Raw genomic sequence first — 23802 nt, 5'->3', positions numbered from 1 at the left:
GGTGTCCCCAGTTATAACACCACTGTTTGTTGCACTTCAAGATCATCTTTCATCGCTTGTTTCTGAAATGTCTTATATAAATATTGGTGCTCAGAATGATCTTTTCCTGAAAAAAAGATCTAACAAAGAAAAGATCTTGTAAGCTAAACATGGCTGAAAGCCAAACAATTTTACTTGATTTTTTTTTTCAACAAAAAGGGGGGAAATTTAAAGCAATGCAGAAGTTCTTCATCAATTTCTTTGGTCAAATATCTCAGAACCTAATTTTCTAGTCAGGCACTGTTTCAGTGGAAATATTCTGAGCAGCTCTTAATGAGTTGTCTCCTCTCGTTGTTGGTAAAAGGATACATTAGAAAGAAGAGATGATATGCCAAGAACACAGAGAAAATGAGTTGCTTCTCCTGCCATTAGTATACCCCATATCCCACCAAGAGACATGGGGATACTTCCCATATCTCTTTGAGCTCACTATACTGCATTCAGGCCCTCATTTCCCTCTCCAGACCTGAAGGTCCACACACTGGATGGATTGCCGCCTAAAAGGCACACCAGTAAATGCCAGTATGCCTGTCTCCAAAGCACAGGTCCCTGTGCAAGACCAAGATTGACAGCTTGAAACCCAGCCAGAAAGTAAAAACATCATTTGAACCTTAAGTGCAGAAGACCTCCAAAAGCCCTGGGCCCAAAGCAAAAGAAGTAAGAGGAAGTCTAACTGGTGGATGGTGGTGAAAGCACTCAGCTGGGAGGAGGAGGAGGATGCTGATATAGGAAGGATGACTTACTACTGGAGGGGTAAGAGAAAAAGGACGAGTATCCTTGCTGATTTACAATGGCCAAAGCTGCTTCATTCTGGAGGGACTGACAAGGAAGACCTCAAGCTCCTTCCCCTAAACTGTACTCCTGGACTACAGGCCATGTCCCTGAACTGAGGTCATTAAAAAAATTCTGAGAAATAGAGGAAGTCTGAGTTATCTGGGAAGAAGTCTAGTCTACTTTTTAAAGACAGGCTGACCTCACCTCCAGGTTATATACATAGCTTCTTCAATTTACTGCCCTTAGGAAACCCAGGCATGCACCTTAGGCAAGCTGGATCATCACACAAAACAGTTTGGAACCTTTCCCTAGACTTAACCAGTGAAGACATAGTTCATGCTGAGTATGGGCCTCGTGATTTGCATTCTGGTCTTTAAACACTGACAAGCCATCTGAGTCCTTTCTTAGGAGCCTGTGACCTTTTGTGGATTTCCACCCTTCTTTAAACATTAATGCAACATATCCCAGCATGCAGCTGGAGCTGCAGAGGGATGTCAATCTTTGACTTTTCCTTCTTCTCAGCATTACTTTCAAAGAAAAGAAAATTTTCAGAAAAAAAATTCTTCACTTCAGGATCATGAGAAAATCACCTTTTAATGCAATAGAGGATTAAAGTAACATCATAGAATCACAGAATCACTAAGGTTGGAAAAGACCTGTAAGATCATCAAGTCCAACCATCAACCCAACACCACCCATGCCCACTAAACCATGTCCCGCAATGCCACATCCACACGCTCCTTGAACACCTCCAGTGATGGTGACTCCACCACCTCCCTGGGCAGCCTGTTCCAGTGTTTCATCACTCTCTCAGTAAAGAACTTTTTCTAATATCCAGCCTAAACCTCCCCTGGCGCAACCTGAGGCCATTTTCTCTTGTTCTCTCACTCATCACTTGGGAGAAGAGACCAACACCCACCTCTCTGCAACCCCCTTTCAGGTAGTTGTAGAGAGCGATAAGGTCTCCCCTCAGTCTCCTCTTCTCCAGACTGAACAAACCCAGTTCCCTCAGCCGCTCCTCATCAGACTTGTGCTCCAGACCCCTCACCAGCTTCGTCGCCCTTCTCTGGACACGCTCCAGCACCTCAATGTCCTTCTGGTAGTGAGGGGCCCAAAAGCGAACACAGTATTCGAGGTGCGGCCTCACTAGAGCCGAGTAGGGAGGCACGATCACCTCCCTACTCCTGCTGGCCACACTCTTTCTGATACAGGCCAGGATGCCGTTGGCCTTCTTAGCCACCTGGGCACACTGCTGGCTCATATTCAGCCGGCTGTCAATCAACACCCCCAGGTCCTTTTCTGCGGGGCAGCTTTCCAGCCACTCGTCCCCAAGCCTGTAGCATTGCTTGGGGTTGTTGTGACCCAAGTGTAGAACCCGGCACTTGGCCTTGTGGAACCTCATCCAATTGGCCTGGGCCCATCGATCCAGCCTATCCAGATCCCTCTGCAGAGCCTTCCTACCCTCAAGCAGATCAACACTCCCTCCCAACTTGGTGTCATCTGCAAACTTACTGAGGGAGCACTCAATGTCCTCATCCAGATCATCGATAAAGATATTAAACAAGACCGGTGCCAAAACCAAGCCCTGGGGGACTCCACTTGTGACCGGCCGCCAACTGGATTTAACTCCATTCACCACAACTCTCTGGGCTTGGCCGTCCAGCCATTGTTTTACCCAGCGAAGAGTGCACCTGTCTAAGCCACAAGTCGCCAGCTCCTCCAGGAGAATACTGTGGGAGACAGTGTCGAAGGCTTTACTAAAGTCCAAGCAGACAACACCCACAGCCTTTCCCTCATCTGCTAGGCGGGTCACCTGGTCATAGAAGGAGATCAGGTTGGTCAAGCAGGACCTGCCCTTCATGAACCCGTGCTGGCTGGGCCTCATCCCTTGGTTGCCCTGCACGTGCCCTGTGAGCACCCTCAAGATGAACCTCTCCATAATCTTCCCTGGCACCGAGGTCATGCTGACAGGCCTGTAGTTCCCCACATCCTCCTTCAGGCCCTTCTTGTAGATGGGCATTGCGTTGGCAAGCCTCCAGTCATCCGGGACCTCCCCTGTTAACCAGGACTGTTGATAAATGATGGAGAGTGGCTTGGCAAGCTCCTCTGCCAGCTCCCTCAGCACCCTTGGGTGGATGCCATCAGGCCCCATAGACTTGTGAGTGTCCAGGTGGCATAGCAGGTCGTTAACTGCTTCCTCCTGGATCATGGGGAGTTTATTTTGCTCTCCATCCATGTCTTCCAGCTCAGGGAGCCGAATATCCTGAGGATACCTTGTGTGGCTATTAAAGACAGGGGCAAAGAAGGCATTAAGTACCTCATCCATGGTGACAATGTTCCCCAATGTTAATGATGAGGCCAATTAACTAAGTCCCTAAGGATCAAAGAAAGTTTTAACATGCCGCCTCTGTCCACTTTATCTGTGGGCAGTTAATGCTGAATTCACCCACTACCAGAATTCTTGTGTTTCTAAAGGTGTCTTTGAACTCTCCACTTCCATTCAGAAGATGCTAAATGAGACAGTGTCCTGAGACGGCTGGACACAACATCCTTTTACAAGGATAATTTTCAGTTAAAATTGGAGCCCACTTTCAAGCCCACTTTTCTTAAAACTCTCCATTTCGTATTAGAGTGTTAATAAGCCAATACGACATCAACAACAGGTCATAAGAGATTGTTGTTACCTAATCAAAAGAAGAATTGTCTTTCCGAAAGATTATATATTTAGTTCCTTTCTTGGAGAAGGGGAAGGAAGCTCAGCATCAGCTGAACTGTTTCAGGTCAGGCCAGTCACCATGGCAACAAATTTTTCTGATATTAGAAAGTATCACTTGGGAAGCGTGGTTAGTATAATAGCATCATGGATCATTTTCATATATTCACTTTAGACATAGGGCTTAAAGGCACTATGTCCTTTTCTTCTGAAAAAGACTGCAACACAATAAACAACAGGCAGATCACAGGTGCAAAAAAATGTACATATCAAAGGCACCTGGCAGTCTCAGCCAAATATAGGCCTTGAAAAGTGCGGATGGCAGAAACGCAGATTTAGCTACCCAGTAACCTGATTGACACGCATGGCTGTCCTAGACCCTTTTTTCTCTGTTGACTACAGTATAACAGTATTTGTCTGCTGTTTACTATAATTAGATGCACAGATGCAGAATATTTCTGAGCAGTAGAATATTACCTTGAATAGTGACTGTACTTGAATTGTTTCATTTCTTGTCACATTAGATTGAGCTGTGTTTAAAATATGCTGGTTTTGCTTTTAACAGTAAGGATAAATACATAATTTGACTACACTCGGGGATTTTCAGTCTGTAATGTCATTCTTTTTGCTTTTTTCCTTTCTGGAGATAGGCATATAGCTTCTAAAAGTGGTTGAAAAGAGCTGCTTAAGGATATGGTGGATTCTAAAATTAAGTCTTTTGGAGGATTTGCTCTCTTGGCATGAGAAGTGCTGGATTCAGTGCACATACTAGGGATGAAATCTGACGTGTACAAGGCAGAAGGTCAGCCACACCTATAAACTGCAATAAAAGTATTGAAGAGTCTTCCTCGTCAGCTAAGCAAATCCGAAATTCATGACTGGACCAAAGAGGCCAGTTGCCTCAACTTCACTGATTCAGTCTGAACATTACACTTCAGGATAAAGCAATGTACTGCAAATACATAAATATGTATCTTACACTTTTTTATACAGGGGAGTAAAGAAAATGTTTCACCAGCTACCATGTTGTGAGGAAGGGGGAGCCAAATTGTAATTTCACTTTCATCCATGTAAGCCCTGAGCTGCCAAGTGAAACTCCTCAGGATTTACAAGCTGGTAAAATGAGCTCAGGATACAGTCCAGTATATTGCATGAGGTAATGCTCACCCATATAGCTGGCTGGAGAGTTTCCTTATGGACCAGGGAAGTACCGCTCAGTCTGTTCAGGAATCACCGGGTGAAGCTCCACGGCCTCTGTTCTGCATGAGGTCAGACTAGATAATCAGAGTGTTCCCTTTTGGCCTTGAAATCTATGAATCTATTAAATGAAAACAAATGTTACAATTAATCAAGCTGCTTTTCCTCTGCTCTAACCCACAGGGTTAGTCATGAAAAATTGGCCTCTCAAGACGTAGTTCTTTATGGCTATTTTGACTGCTGTTTGGTGCAATTCTGCCATGAATTAAAGACACAAGAGGTGTCAATCTTTCAGCTTCATTCTTGCATCAGTGACCTGCCGTAACTGGAACCCTGAAATCCTTATTCAGTTCTGGCTTAGCTGAAGCTCAAATCAAGTTAGCCCTTTGGAAGGTCTGAATAAGTAATTTCAGGGACTGGAAGTAAGTAAGTGTTGTTAGACTGGTAACATACAGCTGTCAGTGTCATCTGCAGCCTGCAACTGTAGGATGCTGAATAACAACAAAGGTCATATGTCACACATGTGGGCAGAGTCTAACCTCCTAAAATGGAAACCCTGTTGCATCATTCTTGTGTAGAGGATTGAATTATTATAATTGTGTAAGTGTAAACAGGATACATGTCATATATTTTTACCTGGATCCTGCACTCTTTTTCTATTTGGTATGGCCATAAGCCCTGTCCAATGCATGCTGCAAAACCTGAGACCCATCTGTGGGAATACAAAGCACACAAAAATAGAGATGCTGCCATCACACTGTAAAAATATGACATCTTTACAATCCTACCCAATGATTAAGCTATCCTGAAAATAACTATTCTCAGCCATATTAGTTGCTCAGTGTAATAGTGCAGCTTCTTCTTTCTCTGAATAAAAAAATAGGAATTGTTAAATCTATCTGAGTTGTTGAGTAATTTGCCAACAGTTAAAACCAAACAAAACATACAAGCTGCAAGATATACACTCTTTGGTTGCAAAATGTGATCTTCATTATCACATAAATCCTTGGAAAATGGGATTTATGAAGCTGAAGTTCTGCTGTATGTAATGTAGGTTGTTTATTGTGCTTGATACAATGATCTGAGTAAAGATCTTTGCACTGAGGATAGTCTTTTCAAAGAAATTTTCAGAGCTTATTTTCCAGACAAGGTGTAAAGTGAAAATATATTCTTCTTCCTTTTTTCCCCTCATACTTATATACGTACCACCTTGTACTATTTTGAGTCACCATAATGGAGTAAAAGATTAGAAGCTTTCTGTTATTCTGAGAAAAAAAATAGAAAATAGCAGTCATGAAGTTGGTTAAATGTGAAAAAATATGTATTATTTCATGTTTAAGTGTATTAGTTAACTTTTACTGTCATTCTTCAGACTTAGGCATGTGAATTACCAAACACACTGGTAGAATATGACCTGACAATTCACTGGGGTGAGTTTGAAATGGCAATGTCTCCTGCGATTATCAAAACTAGGAATGACTGATACAGGCTTTCCTACCAGATTAGATAAAACTTTCTAATATGACTATCATCTAAATGAACATATCATTGTATGAATGATTCAGAGAATTTTAGCATTTGTATTGAAGCGACTTCACGTATTGCTTCCTATGATCTGTGACAAAAGGCAGTACTCTGGTGCCCACATGTAGCCCTCTTGCAATTTTTTTAGGTGCCATAGGATGTCTGAGACATCCGCATTGGGCTGGCAGAGATGACCTGCCTCTTCTGAAGATACAGCTGGAGGCCAGCCAGAAGACTCTAGAGCATCTACCATGGCACTAGACATCAAAGTTTAGTCAGCTGAATTGACCCTGAGGCATCCAAGTTCTCACTGTATTGGCAGAGATCTACTCGATACAGTCACCAGAGTCTGGAGGGTGACTCAACCTGTCCGATGGTATACAGATAGTGGCAAAGCAGCCAAATCACTTACTGGGTTTCAGTGACTGCATTAACTAGATCTCCACTGACTGTGACAGAAGTCGAGATACCTAGTTTACATGTAGATGGGTATATATGGGCATGTGGAGTCAATCTCAAATGGATTCCCAACCACAGGGCTCAAAACAGCTGCCCAAAACATTTAGTGTCATTTCAGATACCCAGGGCACCACTCATGGCATTTAACTGCTTTTCAAGAAAGGCAAAGGTCTACCATATGTCCTGCGTTACACCTGCCATCATTATGGGGGTATTTCAGACACATGTTGGCGTATCAGCTGGCACTAAGAACATAAATTCAGCCAACTGACCTAAGTCCGTAACGCCTTGCCTTCCTTCCATAAACACCTTCAGCAACAGCCAATGCATTCCAGATTGCAAAGACTACAGCCCCTAATAAGGACTAAGCATGCTTAAAGTAACATTATATGCAGAATTAGGCAATTAGTTAACCAACTGCTCATCCGGTCTAGGTGTTGGGAAAAACTCAACTCACTAGACCCTTTAGCTGATGGCAATCACCATCCTTCCTGTCTCATCATCCATCACCACAATCATTTAGTGGTATTTTAAATATTTCCTGACCATGACTGCATTGACAAAATAGATTATCAGGGGCAACCAACCTCAGACTGCCCAGAAGAGGATCAAATTAATAACTGGGAGGGGGTGCTCCGAAATTGTCAAGGGCAATCAGAATTAATGCTTGAGAGGAAATAAAATCAAGCAGATGAAAACCAAGAAACTGGGACTTCCCTGAGGGATGACGAAAACACTTTAGAATAATGGCCCAATTATTTAATTCTGAATTTCAGTGAAAATCCTATAAAAGTACTTAAAACACCCCCATTAGCACTAAATGAGCTCATCTTGATTAATGTTATTAAAACAATTGCCAAAGGGTTTAGTAATGATTAAGTCTTTTATCTCAGGTGATAAATTCTTAACATTCTAGCTACATTAGGATAAAGCATAAAACTAAAAGTTTATTTTAATTTTAATTTTTCTAATTTATTATCTTCTTTCTTCACCCCTCAGTCAGACCCAGCAACATGTGCACATTTCCACCCTAATCTTAGCAATTGTTGCACAGGAAAATTATGCAATAATTTTTCCACTGTTTCAGTTGGGTACTTTTAGGTGTTTCACCCTGTTCTTCCCACTACATTTGGGCACTATTCAAGGCACCAGATTAGAATATTAATCTGTCTGATGACTCTTAACAGTTAACGGCATGGGATGGGCTCAGTCAGATAGTGTGACCCGCTGTCTGACTGCACCTGTCTCTTCATACAGATCTACCTTGGACACCTTCATCAAATGCCTACATTTATGTGAATGAATCCCAGTCTTCAAACCCTGTGCAGGGACACAATTACAGTAAGAATCTAAGCCCAGCTTGAAGCCATTAAAAAGACCCCTGTTGACTTCCATGCTGAATTTGCCTAGACCTGTGGTACTGGAAATTGAGAATCGTGTTTGATAGTTTTTGCATCCATCCCACAGTACCCTGGCCTTTCCCTCTCAGGGGCCTCAGAGGAACAAAACTAAAATGAAGTATGATTTTCATCTGTGGCACACACATGAAGGAGCCAAGACACGGGAGTCCTGCACCACCCAGGAGCAAGCCATCTCACGCGTGGAGGAAGTTCGTCCTCGCCTACCTCCATCCCCACCAGAACAGCAGGGAGAGAAGCTGAGGACACAGCCATGGTGCTACCTTCCTCTGCTGGCACCAGTTATGGGCCATGGCAGAGAAAGCCATGCTGTCTTTCTGAGGTAGCCCTGCTGCCACTGGGGATCATGACAGCCAGGGAAACTCCAGCTGCACTGTCTACAGGAGCTGAAGTCTCACTCTCAACTCTAAGTGCTCAGCACCTTGGCATGTAAGTGCCATTTGCAGAGGACAAAATATGCAGGAAGTTTTTATTTGCATGGGTCAAACCCCAGAGTGCACAGCAAAACATCTTCTTTGAAGAACTTCAGAAGTTCTAATTCTTTTTTCTCATATATGTGCATGCATGTGCTAAATCCCTTCCTTCCCTCCATCCCAATGATGAGTGCATATTGGTGTCACTCTATTGATGCTGGGTAACAGTTTTGCTGTTCTTCAGGTTCAAATGCTGTGGTTTGCATGTCAGAATACCTTGAGAAGATGCTTAGAGCCCTTACTTTTCTCAAGTTCCTTTGACACGTCAGCAGTCATTTTCCTTCAGTCAGGGCTGAGAGCAAACTGTGACTCATGAGTACTCAAGCTGTGTTGCACTTACAGTGACAGGAGGCTGCTTTTCCTTATCTTCTCTGTTACAGGCTCTTCTGGCTGCATCAGGGCACACTGTTTGCTCTTGGACAGACATAAAAGGGAGATTTGGGAGGCTTTCTTCTCCTGTGCAGTCAGACGAGCTCTAGCCCTTATCACTGAGTAATTATACAAATATCACTCACTGTGAAAGCCCTTGGAGACAGGTGCAGACAGCACCATTGCCCTTCTTACTGGTCTTTGTATACATGGCATCTCCTCCTGAGAGGTACTGGGAGTATGGTGTCCATGTGCAAGGAGATCTGACATCCTGTCCTCAGGTAGACACAACGGAGGGAGCTATAGGCAACCTGTGAAAAGCAGACACAGTGGTCTTATAGCCACCAGCTGCAAACCCAGCGTCCTGAATGAGCATGTACAGCCTGTGGTGAAGCCTGCATGGCCACAGCTGGGCTGTTCTAGCTGGTTATGGCACATCTGCATGGATCTCTGTCACACCTCTGCAACACACTGCAGACCTATCTTCACATGGCACAGTGCCTCCAGCTTTTCATCCAAAACGCTGTAGACATCAGTCCTTCCTTGTGTTCTTCACAAGCGGCACACAGGGCAACCCACTGTGGATGGATACAGTAATACACAGGGTAAGGGTCCTCCTAGCAACTCCCTTTAGTGACACCAAGAAATGCTGAAGTGGAAAGGAAAAGGTGGCTTCAATCCTGTTAGGTCTCCTGGCAAACCTGCTTCCACATATTGTTATCAAGTTGTTAGTGATGCTGACAAAGAGCTCACTTAATCTGAGATGACCTTTGCTCAACGAAGGTTTTTGATGCTATTTGTGTGTCTGTAGATGGAACAGCTCTTGGTCTGTACAAAGGGAAGTGACAAAGAAACCTGAGCCTGTAAATGCAGACCTGGGAAATAACAACATCAAGGGATTTCATGAAATAAAAATAAACCCAAACAAGTTTTAATTACTTTCTCTGACTTTAGTACTTTTTTAAAAAGTTACTCATAAGTTGTGCAAAACCTCTGGTTTTCCACTTCCCAACATTTCTTCGACAACTTGAAAGATATGATGAATTCGCTGGAAATGTATAAATCATGAAATGTCCTCAAGTTTCACAGATCTTTTCCTTTCATCCCACATTTTGCAACACGTAGCCATTATGGGATAGCAGTTTGCAATTTGCTTGTCTTCACCAAAGCTTTTGCAAAATGTCCTTATTTGTTGCTGCTGAAAATCCCCCTTGAATTTTCGGTAGTTTCTCCCTATGTGCCAATGAACTGGCAGCAACATGTGCTTTCTTACATATTTCTGGAAAATATATCCTACTCCAGTTCACAAAGTTTGACTCCTAAGGACTCATTTGGCCTCTGAATTTATTTCTCTCTGGCTTTATTTAGTCTCTTACTGAAGCCCAGACATTTTTCTCTCTCTCACACAGAATTTACTTTCCATCTTCCCCCTCTCCTGCCTATCCAGTTTCTCCTGCCCAAGGTTGTTTTTCTTCTATCCAAAATGAAGATTCACAGTCCTACAGGTGAACCCTGTACAGCCCACAGAACTCTGCCCAGCCACGTCCATACTAGCCAGTTAAGTAGAGCCAGCACACAAGGACAGATCCCCATCATCTGAACCGGAGAATGGTTACAGCAGTACCAGGACTGTTTCTGACCTGGACCAGCCAGCATCCTCCAACCGGTTCCTGGTCACAGCTAGGGAGGTCGCACAGTAGAGGGACTGGACTAGACCAGGGACTATTCACTAGCCAAGTTAGGTGCAGCCACCCGGTTTTGAATGCAAAGAGATTTTAACAGTACTGACGTTGCCAGATGGCTTCAAGGACAGAGAATGAGACCTCCACAGATGTACTCTCGGGGTCCCAGCAGTCCCGTCTCAGAAACCGCCCTGCTGCACTTGTGCAGACAAAAACAGGCGTTACTGGAGGCTGTTAACCTGTCCTGACCATTGAATATGTTTCCATCCTTTGGAAGGATGTGTGCCCCCGTGAGCCTGTGAACAGGCCCACGAACACTGTTTGCAAATGCAGGTGTTCCTCTCTCAATTTCACTCTGGCATGGGTTTTCCTGAACCCTCCTCCCCATCCAGACACTGCCCACGCCAACAAAATACCCTTCAGTGTGGCTGGCTGGATTGTGCCGAGTGACTACTGCTACTCAGGTGCTGGTAAATTCCCATTGAGAAATAATGCTGAATTTGGCTCTAGGTGTTTTTCCCCAATTAAAACTAGCGGGTCTGTGCTTTCTGTACGGGGGGAAGGGAGCGTGAAAAAACAGAAGAGACGCATTCAATTGCACAAGCTTCATGAGCAATTAGTAACTCAGAGGGGAAAGAAATAATGAACCAAATCATAGGAAATGGCAACAGAGCTGCAAAGATGACATCATAGTTTACTGGAATTATTTAAACATATTAGACATATGTGTAAAGCTCAATGCAGAACTCCAGCGCTACATGCCAGTGAAAATCAGCTTTTCATTGAGGATCCAGTCAAATATCCTTCTGACTTCATATTGGAGTGTTTTACTCATCTTTTTATACATGGCATCTAAATAAAGCCTCTGTCACAATTAGCTGTGCTGAAACAACCTTGGGTATCACATGATGATGCATATGCTTTAGCTGATGTGCATCCGGAGAGAAAGCTAACCAGAACCACAGGATATTTCAGACCTCGGGGGGAGGGAAGTGAGCAACTCTGCTGTGGAAAGTAGCTGGAAGTTATCCAGCTTCCCCAGGCCAGTCAGTCATGAATATCCTGCTTTGGCCACAGAGGGGTTGTGGAGGAAGCAGGCTCACAACAATTGGGAAAGGTTTGTAACCACAGGAGTCAAATGAATGAAGCCAAGAGGCCGCCAAGTGATGCAATTCATGGAAAAAAAAAAAAAAGGAAAGAAAAAAAAAGAAGGGAAAAAAAAAACCCTCCTCAGCTCCTACACAGGAGCATTCATCATCCACTGTGACCTTCCAGGAATGTGCTGACAGACACAAAGCGTTTTGTGTGACATTGTGCCAGTGAACTGGGATGACTGCTGCTCCCAGCATTGTTTCCTAACAGCAGGGCACCATCTTCTGGAGGCTGCAAAGACTGTGCCCCCGCTCCTGGAGCGGCGCGGGGTGGGCCGCAGGCGGGGAGAATGATGCACCATCCCTTTGAAAGCAATTTAGGATCTAAAAAAAACCCAAAACAGTGTTCAGACCTCATATTAAAACCAGCCGCTGCCTCAATTAGGCACAGGCGCCTGAGTGCCCGAGCGGGGTGTTGGAAGGGAGGGGGGTGGTGCTGTGCTGGGACAGGATGGAGCTGGGGGAGACCTCTCAAAAATGTCGTGTCTGCAGGGGCGGCTGGCAGATACCGTTGTGCTGCTCATCGGCACAGCACAGCCACCGCTGGGCAGAGAAGGGAAAAAAAGAGCGTGTTACAAAGAGAACAAAGTACATCACTTCTTACCTTCGCTGGGCTTTCCCATATTTTCCAGGGCCAAAGATCCACCTGTGCATTTGTTGGACCAAAGGAGGGTCGATTCGATCCACCATCTCCGGGTTCGCTGTCTTTGCTGCTGCTGCGGTAGTTGTGGTGCTGGTATCTCCTTAAGCAACCAGGACCTGATATCAGTTACTTCTTCCTAGAAAATTTCAGAGTAAAACACACTTTAATTTTAGGTGTATTTTATGGGGAAAAAAATGCAGCTTATATACTGGATACAGGCATGTCTGGTGAATTACACTGAAATTTATGCTGCATTACGAAATATTAGCAGCATTACAAAACCATTTCCCATTGACACGTCCATTAGGCTCTTTAGGCTGCTTTGGCTACGCCACACCTTATTTCTGCTTCCAGAGCTGTGCAGTGCAGTGTCCCCACTGCTGCGGCGTCAACTGAGAAATACCCCAGTCCCCACAAGCCCCCAGACGCATCCTGCTCCCTGCTCACGGCCACCCATTGGGAAAGGAGAAACCCAGATTTGTGGGGGTGAAGGTAGCACCCACCCGAGTTGCCGGCTTGGTGAGCAGCCACTTCACCAGCTTTTCACATGGATGGAAAAGACTGCTGTAGGAACAGGGAAGGCATAGGTAGGCTGACTGAAATTTCCCTGAATTTTTATTGTAGGAAAACCCTTAAGGAGACCCCAACATGACCCTACACCATAAAGATATAAGCAGTGCTTTTCACAGTGTTGAGAGATACAGGCACTCCTGTAAAACCAGTAGCCAAATTAATAGTGAAAAATTAATAAAACACAAATGAAAATGTCTTCTGTGAGTCTCAGTCTACACCAAGAAGTTCAGGTCCCAGATGTGTGTCTGCTAGGAGCAGGAAAATTCAGAAATGCTACCAAAATCACTCTGCCAGCGGAAGTGGTAGAGGAGAGGACGCATTTGGGGTGGCAGGCATTTTCCTCTCAGCTGTGCCTCTGCTGGGGGACTTTGCTGCCCTGGGTGCTGCCGGTGGGGCTGTAGCAGCGTGGTGTTTACAGGCACTGCACTGCCAGGGCAGGCTCTGCTTCATTACGAGCGGAAGATGTGGCCTTGGGGGTTTAGAGGTCATATCGAGCCATGCTTAGTGCAGATGACAGCGTCTCATTCTTCTGAAACACCTCCAGGGCCCTGTTCGTTTCCTTATAAGTGGGGTAAACTATATTCCCTGGTGATAAGCCAGCCAACAGACTGCTGGTTTGGTTATGCCTCCAATGCCATCTCTCAGACCCTCTTTGTAGAGTCCATTGCCCTCCCTTTTCTACTCAGTTCAGACATTAACTCAGTACAATGCACAATTGCCTGAGTACAAGTAGAGTGGATTTTATTCTCCCCCGTGCAATGCTGTTGCCCAAACTCTTAGACTCATAAAAAATACAAAAATTATCTGCTCCGTTTTATACCTGCAAAACTCATAAGTCCCAAGCCCTTTGATATCTGACATACATGTCTTGCTATTCTGCTCTTATTAAAACTGAAGTCACATATTTTAGCTGAAGGACAATGCCATAGGTAGCATGAATAAAAGTGTCTAGGCAGCTGGGTACGTCTAGGAGGACACGCAGCTCACCATCAGCTGAAGGGCGACTGGGCAGCCAGAACGTTTCCTCACCCTCCTCTTCTATTGCCTTTCCTGAAACCCTTCCAGCACAGAACATTGTGCAAAGGGAGAGAGGGAAGAAGGAGTAATGCAGGGGCACGTGGCATTCGGCTGCCCTCGGCACCGTGGTGTTTGCCCTGCCAAGGACTTTGGCTGCCAGGCTGGCAGTTCAGAGGATGCTGGACAGCAGAAAAGAGGCTGTCATGCTGCGAGTATGGATGGCACAGCCCTCGCTGCACAACAAGTCTGGCTGGTCTTGGCCAGACTTTGTGCCTAAGCAGAGCTGGGGCTCAGCAGCCTCACAGCCAGGAGGAGGAACGGAGCCTGTCCAACAGGATGGACAGATGTGGGTAGCAAGATCCTGGAGATCCTGGCCATGGCTGGTGTTGCACACTGGGAGATTCCCATGTGTCTTTTTGGATTTCAATACTGCAGACTGGAATAGGCTCACCTGAACAAGAAGAAATAAAATAAACAGTTCCAGTAGAAGGTGCAAGGGGCTACTGGCTCCACTGTGTCCTCCAGTGGGTCACCCCGCCAAAGCCAGGGAGCGGTCATGGTTGGGTGATATGAAGACAGAGACTGGGAAGGTAAGAAGCCAGTACAGGAGTGAGTGTAGGATTACGTCCAGGCTCAGAGAGGTAGGATGGGGGAAAACAGTTGGAGGAAATAATAGATGCTACAATCCCTTACAAAAAAGAGAGTAGAAGATGCCGAGATAAACTTACTCTTCTGTCATTGCCTGGAGCTAAATTTTCAGGGCCATCCAGGTGGTGAAATGATCAGTCAGGCAGAGATAAAGGATTCACAGCACCTCTGTGTAGCACTGCCACTGTAAAACTGGGTGCTCAGTGATGTCCAGTGTGCTTTAGACAAGCATTTGGGTTTCTCATTTCAAAACCAAACACACTGCTTCATTTCTCATAGTCCCGCTGCAGCCCTCTGTCTCCCACCACTGCCTTTGGCTGCAGTCACCAGGCTGTTCCCATGCCCCTCGCTAGCTTGCTTCTTGGCATCCACTTCTGGGAACGGCCATCCGTGTGCCCCGTGTATCTGGGAGCATGTGATCCTGGGCAAGTGCCTTGTACCCTGCATGCCGCAGGTCAGACTTTCTGGGAACAGTTCCCAGGGACTTCCTCAGTAATTGCCCAGTGGTCTCTTACAGTGTTTATTGGAAAATGGGGACACAATCAAAGCAAACCTGTAGGGAAGCATAAAGAGATCAGATCTAATCTAAGCTGTGGGTAACAGCCTGGCTAGACAGAGTAAAAGCTTCCAGTTACAATTCATTTAAAAGACTAACTTCCTCCTATTCTGCGCCTGATGCAATAGCTGATTTTTACGAGATAATCAGCCAGAGCTCTCCAGTTATCTGAGGGAAGGCTTCACCTCCCAGTGCGCAGTGAAATGCTAAGCCCACCTGGTGTCAAATGGCATAATTTATCTGGTGGTAGTTTGCACCAGTGGATATCAAAGAAAGATCTGACTTAGTATCTGCAAAGGCAATGTTAGTGAAACGCAGTATCTGTCGACTATAAAACTGTGGGTTGTGGCAGCACGGCACCAGAAAGCCTCTGAAATGAAGAGTATTGTCAGCTTGCGTGGGACTTTCACCCCCAGGTATCCCAAGCCTTTTGTGCTTGCTACGTCCTGTGAATCATTCCTCCCTATATAAAGGCAACAGAATTGTGTCTACCACTGCAAAACAAAGGCTGAATTTCCACAACCACTTCACCGATTTATGCTGAGGATCTAGAAAACTGACAATGCTCTTTGAAAACAAGGTTATGGATATTACAATTTATCAGAAAAGCAGGGTTATCACACTATAGTAAGGAAATGAAGACAATGTTTTCTTTATCATAAAATCAAAGCATACTGCATTCAATAATTGCCAATTTCTTTTTTCTAATTCCACACATGTTGGGACATGGAAAACTGGGTAAGGGGAGGCTTTTAAGGAGGAAATTGTGTCTTAAAGTTTTTAATATATTTCCATAACTTCCAAGCGTTTCAAGAGTTACTGATGAATTAGAGGATCTCGGTCCTGAGAGCTGAATTTAAACAACCATAAAAGGACTTAAATTTCAGATGATGGGTGCTCAGCCATTCTGAAATTCAGGCATTATTACAATGTTTCCAGTTAGGCACCCAAAGTCATTAGTCACTTCTGAAAACCTTGGCATGGAGTAAAAGAGAAAATCTCCAACTGAGCTAACATCCTTCATGTACAGTCTCGTAAAACAAAAACTAGAAAAAAATGTCCTAAAGCCCATGAGTGAGTCAATCTCATTCATTGTGACTGTGGTAAGCTGTAAATTATTTTTATTTAATAATAGCTAATACCTGGCTTTTATACAGCTGCTTTTTTTTTTTTTTATCAGTGGACTATAAATGTATTATAATCTTTAAATGCAGCATCATGGAGCTATTAGTACAAGAATTTAGTCAGTGTAGACAGACCATCATAGCAAAAAAATCCAGCTAAACAAAATATACACCCAAGTATTTGCTCCTTAGAAGACAATGGGAAATTTTAAGCAGGCAAAAATTCTGATGCTTTTCTCACATATTATTCTTGAGAATGCATTTCTCAGTCAGATCTAAGACAGTTGTGTTATTATTTCTTTCTCTGGTTTCTTTTGGTTCCTCCTACCAAGCCAAAGGGAAGGCGGTTGTATCACAGATCCCAGCATCAGGTTTTCTATCCTGTCCTCAGCAAAAAGGCAGGAGGTTGCACCATGGTTGCACGGTGTCTCCCAGGACTGCTTGCGGAGCAGTTGTTTAGGCATTTACCCAAGGCAGTACCTGAAACAATGCCCTGGCCCATAAGCCGCAGGAATCAAGTCAACAGTTAAGGGGCCAAAATCACCCTCAGCACCACTCTCAGCCTGGTGTATTTAAATAGCCTGGGGTACTTATTGGGGTACCAGTAGTTAGGCTGCAGGAGCAGACTCATTCAGGATGAGCCAGCATCGTGTTCCTGCTGGCCAGGCTTGTTTTACCATGGAGCAACCCGCTGCCAGCTGAGCTACCGCCTGCCTGGGTGGACCTGATCAAGCGGAGGAGCCAATTGCGGATGGCTCTGGCTTTTTCAAATTCAAAAGTTTCAACCTTGCACAGCCAGCAAGCACCAGCGCTGGGCGGCCACGCAGAAAAGCCAAAGTGGTGGTGGTTGGCCAAGCAGGGCCACGTTTCATCCCGTGCAGCAGGTCTGCGCCAGATCCATCACCCTGCGGCTTAGATAAGCCCCAAAGTGAGCCTAAGCTGTGCTGAGCTCTACTTCTCTCACCACAAGATTTTTGCTGTCTGGGGCCAAGTTTCCTGAACGCTCTTACACAGGGTTGAAAGTATGCACAAAGCCAGGCTAGAGCTGCAAATGGAGCCAGTCATCTGACTCCTATATGAGAGCCTTATAAAGGTCACTTTATAAGTATTTTTGTAAGTGATGCTATACAGCTTTTCTGCACCAACCCGTTGCATCGTTACTCCCAGCTAAAACCAGTTGCTGGACTGGGCAGGCTGAAGGTTGATCTAGGTGGGGTGGCTCTGGCAGTTTTCTAGAGGTTAATAAATAAAGTAAGTCCTTGTGAAATCTTTGCAGGCAGCCTTGGTGCCACGAGCAGCTATCATTTTGTTCCTGCCACAACCCTACAGCCGAGCCTCCTGACAACAGAGAAGCTATGGGCATATAGGCAGGATCAGACCCAGTGCAACCCCATCTCACAGTCTATCTGAAATAGAAATAGACCCTGACACTGGCATGCAAAACAGGCAGCTTTTGAGGAAAGTAAGACTAAAACACCTAGGAAGAGAGCACAATCTGAAATGCGAGCACAAGTCTCCAGGAAAGGAGGAGGGAGAAGTGGATGCAAAAGAGAGAAGTACGTAATAGGCAATAATCCATCCAAAACACCAAAGCAAATGTCCTGGATAGATGCAGGCAATACAATTTTCTGGATATTTTCTTTCTAGCCCAATCTTAGAATTGTGTGTCTATGTGTTAGTTTGATATACTCATTTAACAGTCAAACCAACCCTCTGTCTCATTTTTACCTAGTTTTAGAAGCTGGAGTTTCATTTGCTTTGCAAATAAGACTTTCTTTTAATGTAAAATGATTCCAGATAAAAAACCAAGCCCACACCTGACAAATTGTCACATAAAAATGTTAAAAAGCATTTGTATAGCCCATCATTAAAATAAATACTACTTTTTCATCCCTAAGCACAAAATATGAAATATTCACATAAGACAAAATATTTTGCAACCAAGGAACATAAAAATCATTATCCCAGTCCGGATCATAGGCAATGGTTTTATTTGACTTATGTGCTTACACCTCTTGAATTTAATAAGTGTTTGCTTATCACCATGGAAGGCCACTCATGTGGTTATTACCGATACATATCAATCAGTTTCACAGGTAAACCAGTAGGTACCTAATTTGACCATGTATCTGGAATTTCCCTTTTTTTTAATTAAGAATTGCAATCATAGCATTATTTTCAGGAATGGTTATTGGTTATTGCTATTATCTGCAGCATTCCCCACTGAACGTTCTCTCTTCAAAGGCAGTGTTTAGAAATTCAGATTAGCCAAAACTTTACCTCTGTGTTTGTCACCGGTACATTTTGGAAATGTTATCCCTGGGTCAGCACTCGTGTTGCTGCATTTTAATGAACCGCATGAACCCTTCCGATTTGCATAACAGCTGATGTTTTCAAATCCAGCAGGAGCTAACACCATATTGTCATCCCCTTTCACAAGGGGATAGTTCCTGGATAGCAGTACCTGGACACCCCACTGTTGCCACTATTCAGGGGGTGTCAGAAGTGCTCAGAGCTTCTAAAAACAAGCCCGTATTTGATAGGTAGCTAAAAATACATAGGCATAGGCTTGCTTATGAGCCGTAGCCCTTTAGCCTCCCCACCCTGCCTACACGCCGGTGCCCCCAGCTATTTCATTTTCGTCTTTGCAATGGGGGTTTGGAAGTACTCTGATACAGAACTGCATTGCTGTCACTTAGCAACCTTTGCTGTGTTCCCTAAATGAAGTGTTTTATTGAGGAATTCATGTAAGTTCGGCATTTATAACCAAATCAAAGGCTTTTCCCTCTGCCACCAGATAATTAAAGTATAATAATTAAAGTTTAAAATAAACCCATGAGGGCTGTTTCTCACTGATAGAAATAGAAACTAGGAAAAACCGATCTAAGGTTCTGCTGTCAGTTACTGAGATTGCATCTACCTAATTTTTACCCTCTTACCTGCTTGTTGTGGAAGGACACTGCTGAGCTGGGGGGCTCGTGGGGAACAACCGCCTTGGAAATTGCCTCTTTCCAGAGCCTCTGTCAAGTCTTAGCTACACTTATAGTTTAGTACAGTAAGAGCAACTTTAGTGGAAGATGTGATTGTTTCCCGATTTATTTATATCACTGTAACTTTTAGGCTGGATGAATTTCAGCATTATGGCTTATTCCCCTTTTTAATGTCAATAATCATAATAAGGTATTTTCAAGTATACATGAGAAAATTTGAAGCAGTGTAAGTGCATAGGAGGCTTGTTCAAATTTAACAATACACATACGGGTAATGCAGGAATATTTTTTGCATACACCAAGCCACTGACTATTTAAAAATATGGCTCAGTAACCCTGAATGCTTGAAAATGGCTATCAGTACACGCTCCTCTGCTGAGCAGATGGTAGGTGGTGGTCATCTCTCTGCACCTCTTGACCCTCTCCATCAGCAACCAGCCCACCTTGGCTGCCTCTCCCTTGGCTGGTAGAGACAGTTCAGGGTTGGGGGGGGAAACTGAGGCAGGTCTGCATGTGGCTGGAGACACCTTGTACCGCGAGTCAGGAGGGCCTCGAAAGGACCGTGGATGCTGGGTATACGAACCAGGATATTGGTGCTCAGGTCCGTCAGCAAGGGTCAGGATGCAGCTGGGACCGAAAGCCAAGATCTGGCTGAGCCGGCTGCGTGGGTGCAAGTCCTGCTCAGCCCTCCTTGCTGGAGGGCGTCCCCATCCCCTGCTGAGAACTTCCCCCCGAGCGGCCCCGGGGGCACCGAGCAGGAGACACAGGTGTGTCAGGCTCCTCAAGCGATTCTTTTCCCACAAGACAGCGCTAAAAAAGGAAATGAGAAGCGGCCTCCTTCATGGCTGAGATTCGCTCTGGAGAGCTGCTGCTCGCCTGCCACTCTCCTCCTATGTTGCAACACAGGAAATTTGCTTCTGCTAACACCTGGTGTTGTTTCAAACAGCCAGATGGTCCTAACCTCAGTCTCCTGTAATTGATGGCCTACTTGTCTAACCCTGTAACTATCTCTCACTTTAGACACAGATGCTGCATCTCTCTAAATACCGTTCCACATTAAAACATCCTACCTTCCTGTTTCGCATATCAATCAATGCAGCACTTCTTACAGAAACCAGCAATGGCCTGTGTAAACCAGGAGACAGTGGGTGTAAGCAAGCAGAGATAAAATTATGCAGGCTTAAATTACAAATTGGATGTGCGGTTGAAGGATTTAGACTTGCATTGCAAAATTAGCTGGGACATAACCAGCAAGCAAACCAACATTATGCAGTGACCCCAAGAGCAGATCTCCTAGCCATTTGGGCTTAGCCCACAAAAGCCAAGCCGCCCTGGTACATACCACTCTGTCACAATGACTAACACTAATTTGGTGTTTCTACGCACCACCTGAACTCTCTGGCCATTTCCAGTGAACCCAAATAGCTTTATACATGCAATTTCCATTTTCTGTGTTCTTCTGGTAGGTGGTTCTCTCTTGGTCTCTTACTGCAGGGATCATGATGAGACATTCTAGGAGCCATCAAAGTACCAGAGGCCATTAGCAAAGCAGTGCCACTTGCTAAGTTTGAAGACCAAAAGCTTTTTACTTGACAAATTAGGGTCTGCCCTGAGCTTCCCGCTTATTCTCAATCCTTCTGAAGAGACCAAAGGCTGACACAGTACCTGGGACCCTGACATTGAACTTAGGAAATTGAAGTTGAAGTTACTGGGGCTCCCAAGACCTTTTGTTTCCTGTTGTTAAATGGAGACAGTATTTCTTCCCCTCCCATAGGTCAGTGAGGACAAAACTTGACTGCCAGATGTTTAGAAGCTGAAACACTGATGATGGTTCAAATATCTTTCTTGCATGACCCCTCAGTTGCATATTGCAGCATCTCATAGGCATTAATGCCTTGTCCTCAGAGCATGCCTGGGACAGAGGAACTGCCATCATCCCCATCTTGTGCATGGAGAACTGAGACAGAAAGCACATTGAAGGATTCACCTCAGCCAACACAAGACATCTGTGCCAGGGCACAGGCTGGATCCTGTTCCTGACTTGGGACCAGGTTTTTGCTTCCCAATCAGTCCTTCCGTCTTGGGCAGATGGTTTTCATCCTGCGATTTCTTTACTTGTGGTATGTCACCACTCATAGTCTCATCTGGATGTGGTTATGTCCACACTCTCAAGTTCACTAACAGACACCAGCCATGTCACTTTATAAGGTCTTCCCGCAATTATATGACGATTACTATAAGAATGAAGAGGTCAGGTGGAGGGTGGAGATGAACAGAGTAAAATTTAGGTTGCAGTTTCATGGGAAATAGACAGAAGCATAAGGTCCTGCTTCCCCCTGAGCCCATTTAACTCACTAACGCAGAACAAAACTATCCCTGGAGGACAGCGAGGGGGTGGGGTAGAGAATCAGAAGGAGCAAAGAAGGATACAGGGAAAGTGACTTTTTCCTTTAGGCAGTAACAAACCGGTAAATCAGATCAGCTGCCCATGAAACCACAGCCTTGGTTTATGAGAATTTACTAGGTCAAAAGAAAATGGAAGTGATTCCATGCCAATGATGTGTGCAGAGGAGCAGTCCAGAGCGAGAGAAGAAATGAGCCTTGCAGGGAGGTGTAATACTTGTGCAGGCTCTGAGGTTGTGCAGAGAGTGCATTAGAAAGAAACGTGGATGTGAACAGCTGAACTGCTCCCTAAGTCACTGTATCTCAATACAATCTGTTACTGACACAAAACAAACAACCCCCCCAAAAAAACCACACCATCCCATCATACTTTGAGAAATAAAGACATTTCTCATGTTATTTCCACTCACAAAGTACATGGATCAGAAATTACGTGCACAATACAGGGCATTGCATTTTTACATGATATCTGGATCCCTACAGGGAAGTGAGTATGACAGTGTTGGATCTCCCTCTTTCTTTCCTCTCAGTACTTTCCCAATAAAGCTGCTTCTGTTTCTGAGCCTCATAATTTTTCCTTCCGATTGCCGTCTCTGCCAGCTTGAACTTGACAGTTGAGATGGGTAACTGAAAGGTCACATTTTTAACATGATCTGTTGAATTCCTGCTTTCCCAACGTGTTTATTTGCTCTCAAGTATGATTTTCTGTACATCCCCATCCACACTTCGTCTCTAAGAAGCCTGTGCTAACAGAGCTTTTAGATTTTTCTGGCCTTTTTGCAGAACTGCAGGGATGATCTCAGCCTCCCTAACACGCTTTAATATTGCACAGGCTTACACTAGCCAGAGGTGAAAGCAGTTCAGGACCAGATAGCGCCTCATCTTCAGATCAAACTGAACTACAGAAGAACTGAAGCCCATAGGAAAAGCCCAGCTCATCCCAAACCCTCTGGAAGGAGAGATCCCAATACCTCATTATCCGGCCAGCTGGGACACACATGGGAGCTACAGCCCGGACCTGGAACCCAGACCCAGCTCTTCCCAGGTACAGCGCGGACGCGTCAGCAAACTGGTGGGGCCCGAGCCCAGGCTCCGGCACGCAATCGCCTATCCGGTACGCTTCCAGCATGGTCCCCGGCATGACCTCGGCCAGGCCAGCCAGTGCTCCTCCAGGCAATGCCTGGGCACACTCTGAGGGTCAGCAGATGCCAGCGATCACCCCGGCTTGGCAGGCAGGCAGCTGGACACTCGCCAAAGCGTGCCAGTTGGCGAGGGCACCAAAGAACGGTCCCTGCCCTTTACTGGGCAGCGATTTATCTGTACAGACATAGCCACTGAGCCTGAAATAGAAATAGTTGTATCTAGCAATGGGGAATGGAAACTGTCCTGGTCATTGGTTTTGAGGTATTTATGGCTGCTTTTAACGTAAATCTACGTTTTCAGTGCTAACGGTCCAAGCTTGCAGAGGATTCTCCTTCCGCCATCATACTTTTGGCAAAAGTCAGAAACCACCTCATCCACATCTCCCACCTCTTTGCCTCCAGAATCCTAAAGGGATGAGAGGGATCGGGAATTGGATGGAAATCCGTAGCACTCACTATTCACACTTCAGATTGCAGTCATAGCTGCGCATGTCTGAGCAGCCATCCAGAAGCTAACGGAGCTGCTCCTGTGTCAGTAAGATCAGAGAAAGGCCTCCACTGTTTAATTTTTAGGTATTTATTGGCTATAAATCAAAGGGCCAACACATATTGAGATATCAGGGAAAATGTCTTTTTTTGCCTGTGTTAACAGCAGCGTTCTAAGATAAAGCTGTTTTTTTAAAGCATGATCTACTTTCACTTTGGACAAGTCTTTTTAACTGTCCTGAAAAAGAAGGATGTTTATACAATTTTGCAAAGAAATGTGAACTGTTCTACTCCATTTACATTTCTTTGTTCCAAAAAGTATTCCTCTTGTTGAGATTCCAGCAGACAAGGAAAGCAGACACAGCGGTTACTTTCCAGCGTGAAACTTAAAACCACAATCTCCCGCTCAGAAAACACAGAA

Source organism: Gavia stellata, chromosome 2 (genome assembly GCF_030936135.1).
Source record: "Gavia stellata isolate bGavSte3 chromosome 2, bGavSte3.hap2, whole genome shotgun sequence".
In the NCBI taxonomy this organism is placed as follows: domain Eukaryota; kingdom Metazoa; phylum Chordata; class Aves; order Gaviiformes; family Gaviidae; genus Gavia; species Gavia stellata.
Note: the sequence above shows the minus strand (reverse complement) of the source record.